Source organism: Heptranchias perlo, chromosome 20, assembly GCF_035084215.1.
Source record: "Heptranchias perlo isolate sHepPer1 chromosome 20, sHepPer1.hap1, whole genome shotgun sequence".
In the NCBI taxonomy this organism is placed as follows: Eukaryota; Metazoa; Chordata; class Chondrichthyes; order Hexanchiformes; family Hexanchidae; genus Heptranchias; species Heptranchias perlo.
In genome coordinates this window covers 40,511,129-40,524,100 of record NC_090344.1, presented here as the reverse complement: position 1 = coordinate 40,524,100, position 12,972 = coordinate 40,511,129, and positions in this window count along the sequence as shown.

Below are 12,972 nucleotides of genomic sequence, written 5' to 3'. Positions count from 1 at the left end.
ACGAGTGAAGTATTCGAAGAAACATCCAATATTTCTCACAGGAAAGTATCTCTATACCTTGACAAGGCACATTGGGGTGATGGGGTGTCTACATCTGGATGGAAATAGATTCGTTAGCGCAGGTGACAGAAAGAAGATTTTAGTCTGGGATGCAGCAGCAAAAACACATTTTGATGCATTACACGTTGCATATATAACTATACTATATTCTACTATATTATTTGCATTCAGATTATCTTTTATTACCCATATTGCTTTTATGGAAATTCCAGTCATAGTACTTTACATTAAATTACAATAAATTAAATCCAGGTTAGATCAGAAGTGACTAATACTTGCACCACAAGTGGAGGCATACCACCAATTGATCCTTCATGTCCCCTGAAGTCTATCAAACGTTACACCGTATAGTGGGCAAATCGTGTTCACATGATGTATGTAAGCAGAGCCCCGCGCCTGCGTGTGTATCAGAGCTCTGTGCTTGTGTATACGCAGAGCTCTGTGCCCGTGCACACGCAGAGCTCTGTGCCCGTGCACACGCAGAGCTCTGTGCCCGTGCACACGCAGAGCTCTGTGCCTCTGTATACGCAGAGCTCTGTGTCTGTGTATAAGCAGAGTTCTGTGCCTGTGTATACGCAGAGTTCTGTGCCTGTGTATAAGCAGAGCTCTGTGCCAGTGCACACGCAGAGCTCTGTGCCTGTGGACACGCAGAGCTCTGTGCCTCTGTATACGCAGAGCTCTGTGCCTCTGTATACGCAGAGTTCTGTGCCTGTGTATACGCAGAGTTCTGTGCCTGTGTATACGCAAAGCTCTGTGCCTCTGTACGCAGAGCTCTGTGCCTGTGTATACGCAGAGCTCTGTGCCTCTGTATACGCAGAGCTCTGTGCCTGTGTATACGCAGAGCTCTGAGCCTGTGGACATGCAGAGCTCTGTGCCTGTGTATACGCAGAGCTCTGTGCCTGTGTATGAGTTCTTTCTTGGTACCAGCAGTTCTGGTCGCAGCCAACCGTATAAATCAGGGTCTGCAGGCGGTGAAATAATTCTGTGGAAAACCAGTCACAGATCTTACTGAGCAGAGCAACAAAGGTCAGTTATATTCGTGTGACCCATTTTTGCATTATTTTTCTCCAATTCTCTGTTCTCCAGTCTTTGTAATTCATCTTCCCCAGCCAAGACAAGAGGGCAACTTCAACACTGCTCTGAACCCAGTACTGCTCTGAAAGTCATGATGTGGAGATGCCGGTGATGGACTGGGGTGGACAAATGTAAGGACTCGCACAACACCAGGTTATAGTCCAACAGTTTTATTTTAAATCACAAGCTTTCGGAGCTTTCCTCCTTCATCAGGTGAGTGAAGGGCTCTAAAAACGCATAGCATATATAGTCAGAGAACAATGCCTGGTGATTACAGATAATCTTTCCAACTGCCCCCGATCACACCTCGGCTGGGAGACGATCACAGCAATCAAGGGTGTCGTTGGTGTTCAGGCAGGTTAGCCACGGAAAACATTACATCCCAGTATACTAAATACACAATGGGTCAGATCACAAAGACAGAGAGAGAAAGAGACCCGAAAGGCAGAGAGAGAGAGAGAATGTCCAGTTGTATTAAAAACAGATAACTTTTTTTCGCTGGTGGGGTTACATGTAGCGTGACATGAACCCAAGATCCCGGTTGAGGCCGTCCTCATGGGTGCGGAACTTAGCTATCAATTTCTGCTCAACGATTTTGCGTTGTCGTGTGTCTCGAAGGCCGCCTTGGAGAACGCTTACCCGAAGATCGGAGGCTGAATGTCCTTGACTGCTGAAGTGTTCCCCAGACAGGAGGGATCCCCCCCAGTCGGGGTGGGGGGGGGGCGCGGCGGGGAAGAAGACTGTTTGATTGACAGTGAAGAGTCATCCAAAAAGATAAGGAAGGAGCTGATCACTTTCTAATTGGCGTGGGAAGGTGGTACGCGTCAGGCAACCAATGACGGGCGTGTGGGGGGGTGGGGGTGGGGCGGTTGGAGGCAGGAGGTGACGAAACCTCCAGGAATAGGTCCAAGTCGAGAGGGCAACACGAGACGTCACCTGTCCCTGGTTACGCAAAAAAAAAATGGAGCCAATAGAATTCTCCTTCAGGTTTTACAATTAGCTGCAAGACACTGCAAACACTTGGAGGGTGAGAGCATTCAAAAAAAAAAACAAGGGCTCATGCAGAAATAAAAGCCACAAACACAGCTGCCGAGGAAAGAAACCCAGCTTGACCACAATCAGCTTTACAGCCACGTACTGTGCCCTGCAGGAACTAACCCTCATCAATCAAGGTGATAAGTCATCTCTTTTAAAGTTTCGATAAAATAATCTCATTTAAGCGCCAATGAGTTCCTTGCGGGGGGCAGTAGGCAGCAGTGCCTTACTTTAGAGTACTTGGACTTTGACTCGTGGTTCCACAGAATCAATCACATTGAGACTCCCCATCCCAAACACCCACAGAGATGATTTTAAGCCTGCCCACCTGGCACAAAATGGGCAGGCAGTTAAAATCCTCTGGAGCACTTACTCCCTCCTCCCCACACCCCGCTCTCCTCCCTCAGTCTTCAATTTTAACCTGCTCTTCTGAGCCCGCAGGAAAAGGGGTCCTCCTTTAAATAGGCAAATCAGGCTCCGATGGCAACATCGGGGCCCGACTGCTATTTTAATCATGGGTCTAAACAGGGGAGTGGTAGTGAAAGTTACATCAGGTCATCCAAGTGGGAAGAGTTTTTAAAAATTTTTTTATTCATTCTTGGGAAGTGGGTGTCACTCTCAAGCCCAGCATTTATTGCTCATCCCTAATTGCCCTTGAGAAGGTGGTGCTGGCCGTTTAACTGTTGGGCTAATTATGTGATTGTGACAGGGGAACCAGAGGATCTAACTGCTTCTATTTCCTGTTATCTGCTCCTCATAGACAAACTATTTTGCTTAGAAAAACATATGAAATAAGCTTCCATTTTTCTGCATGGAAGTTGCAAGTTTGATGGTTGTGAAGCTTGTGGTTTTTCTACTTCTTAAATTGCTGAGATGTCAACAGTCGTAAAAGCCGTAATGAAGAGATTGAGAGTGGTCTTTAATTGGTCTCCCGTTTGGAAGATGATTGTTAAAAACTTTTTAATATAACTGGCAAAACAAAATCACAGAGGCAACATTTTTTTCCTCAAAAATTGCAACCTGCATTAATGGAATAGCAGCAGGTTCCCAGTTAATAAGAAGCCTTGCTGAGAGAGAGCGGTGCATGGGGAGAGAGCTTCTGAGGTTCTCAGACCCCTCTTCTTGCAATTACAGCAGTCACGCTGGTTTTATTCATTATTAGCAACCATGACATTGAATGTGAACTGGCTTTTCAAAGTCCTTTTGAGAGTCAGAGGCAAGTTACTTCACCCTGCAGGCACCTTCTCCCCATTCTGATCCAAGCAGCAGGGCCACCAATGTACTTAACCTTAATCATGACAAGCATCTCATCTTCAACTTGAATACATAAATGGGTCAATTTGTTCAGTATAGAAGCTGCCGCTCTTTAATTTATTGAAGCTATGTCAGTATACAGTTTCCTCCTGGCACAACAGTTTTAATTTTCCTCTCTGTATCCTCCTCCCTTCTCTGTGTGTGCTGATGGCCATTTTCAGCATAGACAGGTGAGATGGTCCTGCAGACATAGAGCTTTGCTTTGTGATGGTAGGCAGAATTCTGCTCCACGTGCAGACAGAGCATCTTACAGTGCCCAAAGTCACTGCCCAGTTATTCTTTTCGTGATTAAAGCTTCACGCTGTCAAAACACTCAACCCCAGCCGATAGTTCTTCTGCAGCCAGAGCCAAATTACAGTTGATTTAATTCCAGGAGCGAAGATCAGAGTACATCTTGAAATTTCCCAACCTCACTTCTGACAAACATCTCTGCTGTATGTAGTTACAGAGTTAGCTGCTTTAGTTTACAGCTTGGTGGGAATTTTGTCAGTGCAATGACTGATGTAGGCTTGGTCCTGAACTGGGGAAACTTAATGGCCAATTAATTCTAACTTAGTGGAAGTTACAACGTGCAGTACTACAATTAAAGCACAGTACTGAAACAGCCCTGCAATAGGTGCTAAATATGTGGATCAAAGGATGGGGATGAGGGCCAGGGTTAACATACTGGGGGAAGAATTACTCTGGTCGCCGTGCATTCTACCATCACGAATGTAACCACATTCGGTAAAAAAGCAATGTTGTTGCAAGTAGAGATCAGAGGATTACTTTCCCCCATTGTCTGGGACCTGGCTTTGATGGGGATAAAAGTCTCTGCTGGCTGTGGGGGTCCTCCATGAAATGAGTTTGTGTGGTCTCAACCCAGTTTCTAGTGAGCTTGCACTCCACAGAAGAAAACTGCTTGTAAATTTAACGCTGATTGGTGATGTGCTTCAGGGAGGGCACAGTTTTGGCCAATATTGGCCATGGGGAGCCAGAGCAGAGAGAGATGTTCATTGCACCTGCCTGTGCTACATTTGACTTGGGATATTTGATGGGACTTTTGAGGACCCAGTTTGGGAAGATGTTTCGCTTCCCAACAACAACCTTCCCCACCTCACTGAGCAGAACAAAACAATTTTGTGGTTACCTTAAGTAGCTTGCAATTTAAAGCTCCCTCAATTATTCCCCAGCAATCTGCCTCAGCCCCAGGCTCAGGAGAGCGATCTCCCAATGTATCAGTCAAACATTTTCCATTTCTCACAACACCATCCTGTTGGCTGTCTGAATGAAGTGCTAAATTAAGGACAGTCCTATGTTCTAGAACTGATTGCGACTCATTTCACATTGGACCCTTGCAACTAACAGACAGGGGAGACTTTCATCCCATCAGCTGAGGCTCAATTAAGACCATCGTTCCAGAGATGAAAGGCCAGTGTTTAAGCCACTAAATCACTCAGGCCCCTTGCTCCTCCCATTTGGACCGACTCATCCTGTCCATAATTAAGACTGCCAACCTCAACCATCAAAATATCACCAATCTCCATCCGTACCTCACTCCCATCTCTCCCCATCGCTGAAACCCTCTTCCATGTTATTATTACCTCCAGTCTCAACTTTCCCAACACCCTACTTGCCGATCACCTATGTAGTTACAGAGTTAGCTGCACTCCAACTCATCCAGAACTCCTCTTTCTGCACCCTGTCTCACACAACTATCACCACTGGCTCCTCATTCCTCAATGTATCGACTTCAAAACCCTCATCCTCATTCACAAATACCCCCCACAACCTCACTCCAATCGTTCTCTGCAACCACCTCCAACCCTAAATCTCTGCTCACACTTTCCACCCTTCCAACTCTGCTCGATTGCACGTTCCCACCCCCACCCCCACCGACACGCTACAGAGCTAAGTCACTTGCCCCCTCTAGAACTCTCCTTAAACCCACCTGCCTTGCGACATCTCTCTCCACCTTCAAAGGCCTTCTTAGAACTATGACCATGCTTTCAGCCACCTCCCCTAATTTCTCTTGTATTCCTGCTTGGGTCTGGCCCCCAACTATGAAGCACTTTTGGATACTTTGCTACTTTGGAGCCGGTATTAATGTGAGTTGTTGCTGTAATCTAATAGGTATTGTGAATAAAGGAAATTCAACGCCCTGAAGCTCCAAACTTGAGCTGAAGAATTATACAGGACGCAGAGACCTAGAAATTGGTTTGCACCGATATCCTGCACAAACTGGGAGCAGGGACCAATCCCTGCGCCGAAACAGGTAGGCCGGAGGTACAGCCGATATTGGGCCTCACTTACGCCTGCTGGGCGTCCCCCGGCAGCTCGGTAGTGACGAGCATTTCAATTTCAGGCCGCTGTGTTGCCAGCAGTGGCCCTCGGGTAGGGCCTGGGAGAAGGGGGAAGCCATCGGGAGGGAAGGGGACGATTGGGAGGGGAGGTCTTTGGCACTGCAGTGGAGCCAGGAGAAGTACTCCTGCTGCTCCTGGCTCCACACTCAGGTAAGTATTTAAAAAAAAACGTATCTTTTTGGTGGCAGCCTGCAATAGTCCCTTTAAGGACCGCTGGTTAGGCCCCATGGAGACCACGTTTTCCTATACCCAGCTGGGCCCAAGTCAGCTGCGTTCAGGGCAGCCCAATTTTGCATAGGATGCCTCAAGCAGGCATGAGGCGTTAGGCCTCCTATTTTCTTATGCAAAGGTGCGAAACCTATTTCAGGCGCGGACCCAGGACGCCTCTTTCTGCCTTCATCAATACAGCAGGTGACGCATTTCCAGTGTGTAATTGGGTGCTTAGGTGCCCATTTGGCGCCTGAAAAACAGGCACGGCACCATTAAGTTTCCACGCCAAAGTCTGGAACATTATCAAGATGACAAACTGCACGTTATTTAAACATGAAAATAAAGTGAGGAATGAGGGGGTGGACATATGAGGAGAGGTTGAGTAGATTGGGACTCTACTCATTGGAGTTCAGAAGAATGAGAGGCGATCTTATTGAAACATATAAGATTGTGAAGGGGCTTGATCGGGTGGATGCGGTAAGGATGTTCCCAAGGATGGGTGAAACTAGAACTAGGGGGCATAATCTTAAAATAAGGGGCTGCTCTTTCAAAACTGAGATGAGGAGAAACTTCTTCACTCAGAGGGTAGTAGGTCTGTGGAATTTGCTGCCCCAGGAAGCTGTGGAAGCTACATCATTAAATAAATTTAAAACAGAAATAGACAGTTTCTTCGAAGTAAAGGGAATTAGGGGTTACGGGGAGCGGGCAGGAAATTGGACATGAATTTAGATTTGAGATTAGGATCAGATCAGCCATGATCTTATTGAATAGCGGAGCAGGCTCGAGGGGCCGATTGGCCTACTCCTGCTCCTATTTCTTATGTTCTTATGTTCTAATGTGAAGCTGGCCTCTCTAGAATCTCGATGAATTTGAACTGATGACAGAAAACATCTCCGCACATCCCCAAAAAGAAACTCAGTATAAACACACACTGTGCAGTATTGTGTCACAGTGTATTATTGAGAGAACATCACGCTAATTTGACATGCACTTTTCCAGCTAATATTTAGATATAGATCCTTTACATGAGTGGCAAATACATTTTATTCAAATACTAAACTATAATTATATTTCTCCTACAGCATACGCGATGACTTCCAACAAGCGTCCAGTGTTGCAAAGTGCTGCAAGAGTCTCTGGAGTTAGGCCTGGAGCACAGCAGTGACAGACCCAATTTGGGGAGGTCTTCTCACCCAACTTGGCTTGGTGCCCCATGGGATGCAACTCCAGTGCCAAGTCAAGCTGGCTTTCGGAAGCGCTCAGAAGTTCTGTCTGAGACTGGAATAAACAACCATTAGTACAACTGCAGCTCCGTGGTATTTTTTTTGTTAACGTTGTGGTATTCTCTTAGTCATACTTGTTATTCAATGCTTGTTGAGGCTCAACGAGGGGAGGATTACAGATCGCACAGCCCTGGATGTGATAGAAGCCTCTTCTCTCCGAAGACTGCTCTGGTGCCTGAGGTGGTCACCTCTCCCCTCCAGGCACAACAGCTTTATCACTAATGAAAATGTTAATGTCCTACAATAACACCTAATACTCAGTTATAACATTATGTCCTCTCATAAATATACATCCTTGTTCGCAGCTTTGGTCAAAGGGTCCTTGAAGAGAGGACAGATGATGGTAAGTGTTTTCTTATGTTCAATCAGTACTGGTTGCAGGTTCTTCCCACATGACTTTAGAACACTAAGAAGTATCGAATGAGAAAAAGACACGCAGCCCACCAAACTTGTCCCTTTACAGACTGACTACCTATTATGGATTCTACTCATCCGGCTCAAATCCCATGAGGGAGCCAACCAACTACAGGTCAACCTCAAAGTAGATGATGCTCTGTGAAATATCTGCCTGATCCCAAAGGTAATCAACAAAACCTCCTGAATTGCAAACCAACTTTACAACCCACAGTTACAAATCTGACCCCAGCAGCACATAGAGCATTCAATCACCTTTGTCTATCCTTATCCTTATACCCAATGGTCCCATTCTTTAACAGATACTTATCCAGCTAAGCCAACATCACATGAACTGCTTTTGCTGGGAATCCATTCCTCATACCCACTGCTGTGTGGGAAAAAAAAAAGTCTTTTAATCTCTTGCCTCGCTTGAAGCTTGATGATTTTGTACTCCTCTCCTCCAGTTCTGTGATCACAGTCCAATAAACAATCTGCTTACACCTGCATTATCCATGGTTCTCAACATTTTAAAGAACGGAATCATATCCCTTCTATTCTTTCTTATTTTCTGCAATGAGTCCATTCCTCAGACCACTAGGTCTTTGGATCATCGTGGTCACTTGCCTCTGAACACTTTCCTTTTAGATCACGGACATCCATACCAGTGAATGAGAGCAAACTCCTCCTACCATCTTGAAAATACGATGCATCCCTATGCAGTCCAATCAAACCACAACTGCAGGAGCACTGATCAGTCACAGATACGTCTTAATCTCGGAGCACGCAGCAAGCACAATGGTCTTGTCCTGTGCTGTAAACCTCTGTGGTTCCAACAGCAGGTTTAAAAGCAACACAAACTTCCTTTCATTTGTTCAACACTTTGCATTTGTATAGTGCTTTTTCACATCTCTCAAACACCTTTTTTTTTATTCGTTCATGGGATGTGGGCGTCGCTGGCGAGGCCAGCATTTATTGCCCATCCCTAATTGCCCTCGAGAAGGTGGTGGTGAGCCGACTTCTTGAACCGCTGCAGTCCGGTGGTGAAGGTTCTCCCACAGTGCTGTTAGGAAGGGAGTTCCAGGATTTTGACCCAGCGACGATGAAGGAACGGCGATATATTTCCAAGTCGGGATGGTGTGTGACTTGGAGGGGAACGTGCAGGTGGTGTTGTTCCCATGTGCCTGCTGCTCTTGTCCTTCTAGGTGGTAGAGGTCGCGGGTTTGGGAGGTGCTGTCGAAGAAGCCTTGGCGAGTTGCTGCAGTGCATTCTGTGGATAGTACACACGCAGCCACTGTGTGCCGGTGGTGAAGGGAGTGAATGTTTAGGGTGGTGGATGGGGTGCCAATCAAGTAGGCTGCTTCGTCCTGGATGGTGTCAAGCTTCTTGAGTGTTGTTGGAGCTGCACTCATCCAGGCAAATGGACAGTATTCCATCACACTCCTGACTTGTGCCTTGCAGATGGTGGAAAGGCTTTGGGGAGTCAGGAGGTGAGTCACTCGCCACAGAATACCTAGCCTCTGACCTGCTCTTGTAGCCACAGTATTTATATGGCTGGTCCAGTTCAGTTTCTGGTCAATGGTGACCCCCAGGATGTTGATGGTGGGGGATTCAGCGATGGTAATGCCGTTGAATGTCAAGGGGAGGTGGTTGGACTCTCTCTTGTTGGAGATGGTCATTGCCTGGCACTTGTCTGGTGCGAATGTTACTTGCCACTTATCAGCCCAAGCCTGGATGTTGTCCAGGTCTCACTGCATGCGGGCTCGGACTGCTTCGTTATCTGAGGGGTTGCGAATGGAACTGAACATTGTGCAATCATTAGCGAACATCCCCATTTCTGACCTTATGATGGAGGGAAGGTCATTGATCAAGCAGCTGAAGATGGTTGGGCCGAGGGCATTGCCCTGGAGAACTCCTACAGCAATGTCCTGGGGCTCAGATGATTGGCCTCCAACAACCACTACCATCTTCCTTTGTGCTAAATATGACTCCAGCCACTGGAGAGTTTTCCCCCTGATTCCCATTGACTTCAATTTTACTAGGGCTCCTTGGTGCCACACTCGGTCAAATGCTGCCTTGATGTCAAGGGCAGTCACTCTCACCTCACCTCTGGAATTCAGCTCTTTTGTCCATGTTTGGACCAAGGCTGTAATGAGGTCTGGAGCCCAGTGGTCCTGGCGGAACCCAAACTGAGCATCGGTGAGCAGGTTATTGGTGAGTAAGTGCCGCTTGATAGCACTGTCAATGACACCTTCCATCACTTTGCTGATGATTGAGAGTAGACTGATGGGGCGGTAATTGGCCGGATGGGATTCGTCCTGCTTTTTGTGGACAGGACATACCTGGGCAATTTTCCACCTCAAAGCACTTCGCACTCGCAATGACTTACTCTGATGTCGTTGTAGGAGAATGTGGCAGTCATTTTGTACACAGCAAGATCCCACAAATAGCAACAAGATCAATGTCCAGTATGTATTTTATTAGTGGTGTTAGTTGATGGAGGAATGTTGGCCCAGGATACCCTGTGAACATCTGCTGCTGAAATCCTCATCCATGCCTTTGTTACCTCTGGACTCGATTATTCCAATGCTCTCCTGGCCGGCCTCCCATCTACCACCCTCGATAAACTTGAGCTTATCTAAAACTCTGCTGTCCGTATCCTAACTCGCACCAAGTCCCGTTCACCCGTCGTCTCTGTGGTCGCTGACCTACATTGGCTCCTGGTGTGGCAATCTAGATTTTAAAATTCTCATCCTTGTTTTCAGATCCCTCCATGGCCTCACCCCTCCCTATCTCTGTAACCTCCTCCAAACCTACAACCCTCCGAGATCTCTGCGCTCCTCCAATTCTGGCCTCTTGCATAACTACGATTTTAATCTCTCCACCATTGGTGGTCGTGCCTTCATCTGCCTGGGCCCAAAGTTCTGGAATTCCCTCCCTAAACCTCTCTGCCTCTCTCTCCTCTTTTAAGACGCTCCTTAAAACCTCCCTCTTTGACCAAGCTTTTGGTCACCTGTCCCAATATCCCCTTATGTGGATCGGTGTCAAATTTTGTTTGATAATCATGCCTGTGAAACACCTTGGGACATTTTACTACGTTAAAGGTGCTATATAAATGCAAGTTGCTGTTCTTCTTCTCATAGGCCCATCTGATCTTTAACATCAAACTGTGCCAGTGGAATAGGCAAACGGGATCTCATCTGAAGAACAGCATTTCTGACAATGCAGCACTCCCCGATAGTTCCTCCCTAGATTATGTGCTCAATTCCACAACCTTCTAACTCTAGAGTACCACCAATTAAGCTAAGCCACAGATAATTACTTCCTTTGCCTCTCTAAACCTTCTACACTTTCTTGTTCAGCAGCATGGAATTAAAAACACGTGATATTCTGAGCGTACGTCACCATCTTAGCCTTAATTATTTTGTAATGGAGAAATCCTAGTCATCAATACAGATCCAGAAGAAAATATTTTGATAATTCCACTATCTAATAGTTTATAATTCTATAATCCTCAACTCAAAGATCAATTGTATTTAAAAGGGAACCTTTTCCCATATGCCACAACACTGCACCACAATGCATTTACATCTTACGTACAATGACAGGTGTTCTCCAGTAACTTCAATAATTTTGTTTTGCCTCAGGTGGGTCAAGGCAGGAGAAGGTCTTGCTATACGTAGAAATGAAGAGAGCTCAGAGGTTACAGCTGTCTCACACCAGTTGGAGTGTGTACCAGCTGGAACTATAACTCCAGCATGGTGTAAAACCGCATTTAGAAGTGCTCAGGCAGTCCAATAAGTTCTCTGCGACCTGGTAAAAGTTTGTATTCCCAGCAGTGTAACATTATTTGAAGGGGTTTCTCAGGAATATGACATTATTTGAGGGGTATTCTCACGAATGTGACATTATATGAAGGGATTTGCAGGAGTGTAACATTATTTGAAGGGTTTCTCAGGAATGTAACATTATTTGAAGGGTTTCTCAGGAATGTGACATTATTTGAAGGGTTGCTCAGGAATGTGATATTATTTGAAGGGATTTCTCAGGAATGTAACAATATTTGAAGGGATTTCTCAGGAATGTAACATTATTTGAAGTGGTTTCTCAGGAATTAGACATTATTTGAAGGGGTTTCTCAGGAATGTGACAATATTTGAAGGGGTTTCTCAGGAATGTGACATTATTTGAAGCGGTTTCCAGGTGTGTATCCACACGACATTCGAAAACGATTTTTTGAAACTGATATTTTGCTTTACTTAAAAAAACCGCAGCTCCATTGGTAGCTGGACAATCACGTTTTAATTTCCTCTTTACAGTTGAAGTCTTGCTTTTGGCTGTCAGGAGACAAATGTAACAAATTGGACGAAAGGCATGGGTAAATTAGATTTGATAACTGGAAAAGGAAGCAGCAGATAGAAAATGAGTCACAGGAAGAACATCAGTATACATAATTCAAGAAAGAGAACGTGTACATCATCCCTTTATTTGTGTTTTCTTTTGCTATTGATTTCACTGTGGCAGATATTGATTCCAATAGCTTAGTTTGGGCTCTGCATTTGATGCTTGGATCTTTCTATATTGAACTACGGACAGAATGCTCATTGCAAATCATTCTTCTATATATAGGTATAGGGATGTAGCAAAAATCACAGGTCGCATTTTCTGCCAGTCTTAGTAGAAAAGTAGACAGGGGAAAGGATGGAATTAAAATCAATGGGCCAGAATTTGCTGTCAAAATAACGGTGAGGCTAATAGCGCTCGCCGTTATTTATGGCCAAATGCTACAGCAATTTGCTTCAGGCGAGCGACAGATGCGTGGTTAAATGCGGAAATCCAAAAGTTGCTGCCCAGATGTGCTGCTCTGCCGTTAGCGTTGCAAAAACAGAATCTTGCTGACTGCCTCACCAGTGAAATGCACTGAACGGCGTGAAGTTGCTGTAGTTTTGCAGTTGATATGAACTAAACTCGCCACAGAAAGTTATATCTTGTCCATTTCAGTCTAAGTACCCTTTTAACGATGCGATAAGTGTTAATTACTGCCAGTCAACCTCAAAATTAACTATTACAAGTGTGGAGTCTCAGTCCTTCAGATTTTAATTGTGGTTGAAGATTTTAAAAATATAAAATTGAACATTTAAAATTTCTTTTACTTTTCCTTTCTGTCTCTTTTTTCCCTCTCTCTTAATCCAATTTTTCTTTCCCTCTCTTTCTGTACCTGATTTGACATTGAATTCACCCACTCTAATTTACGCTTCCTT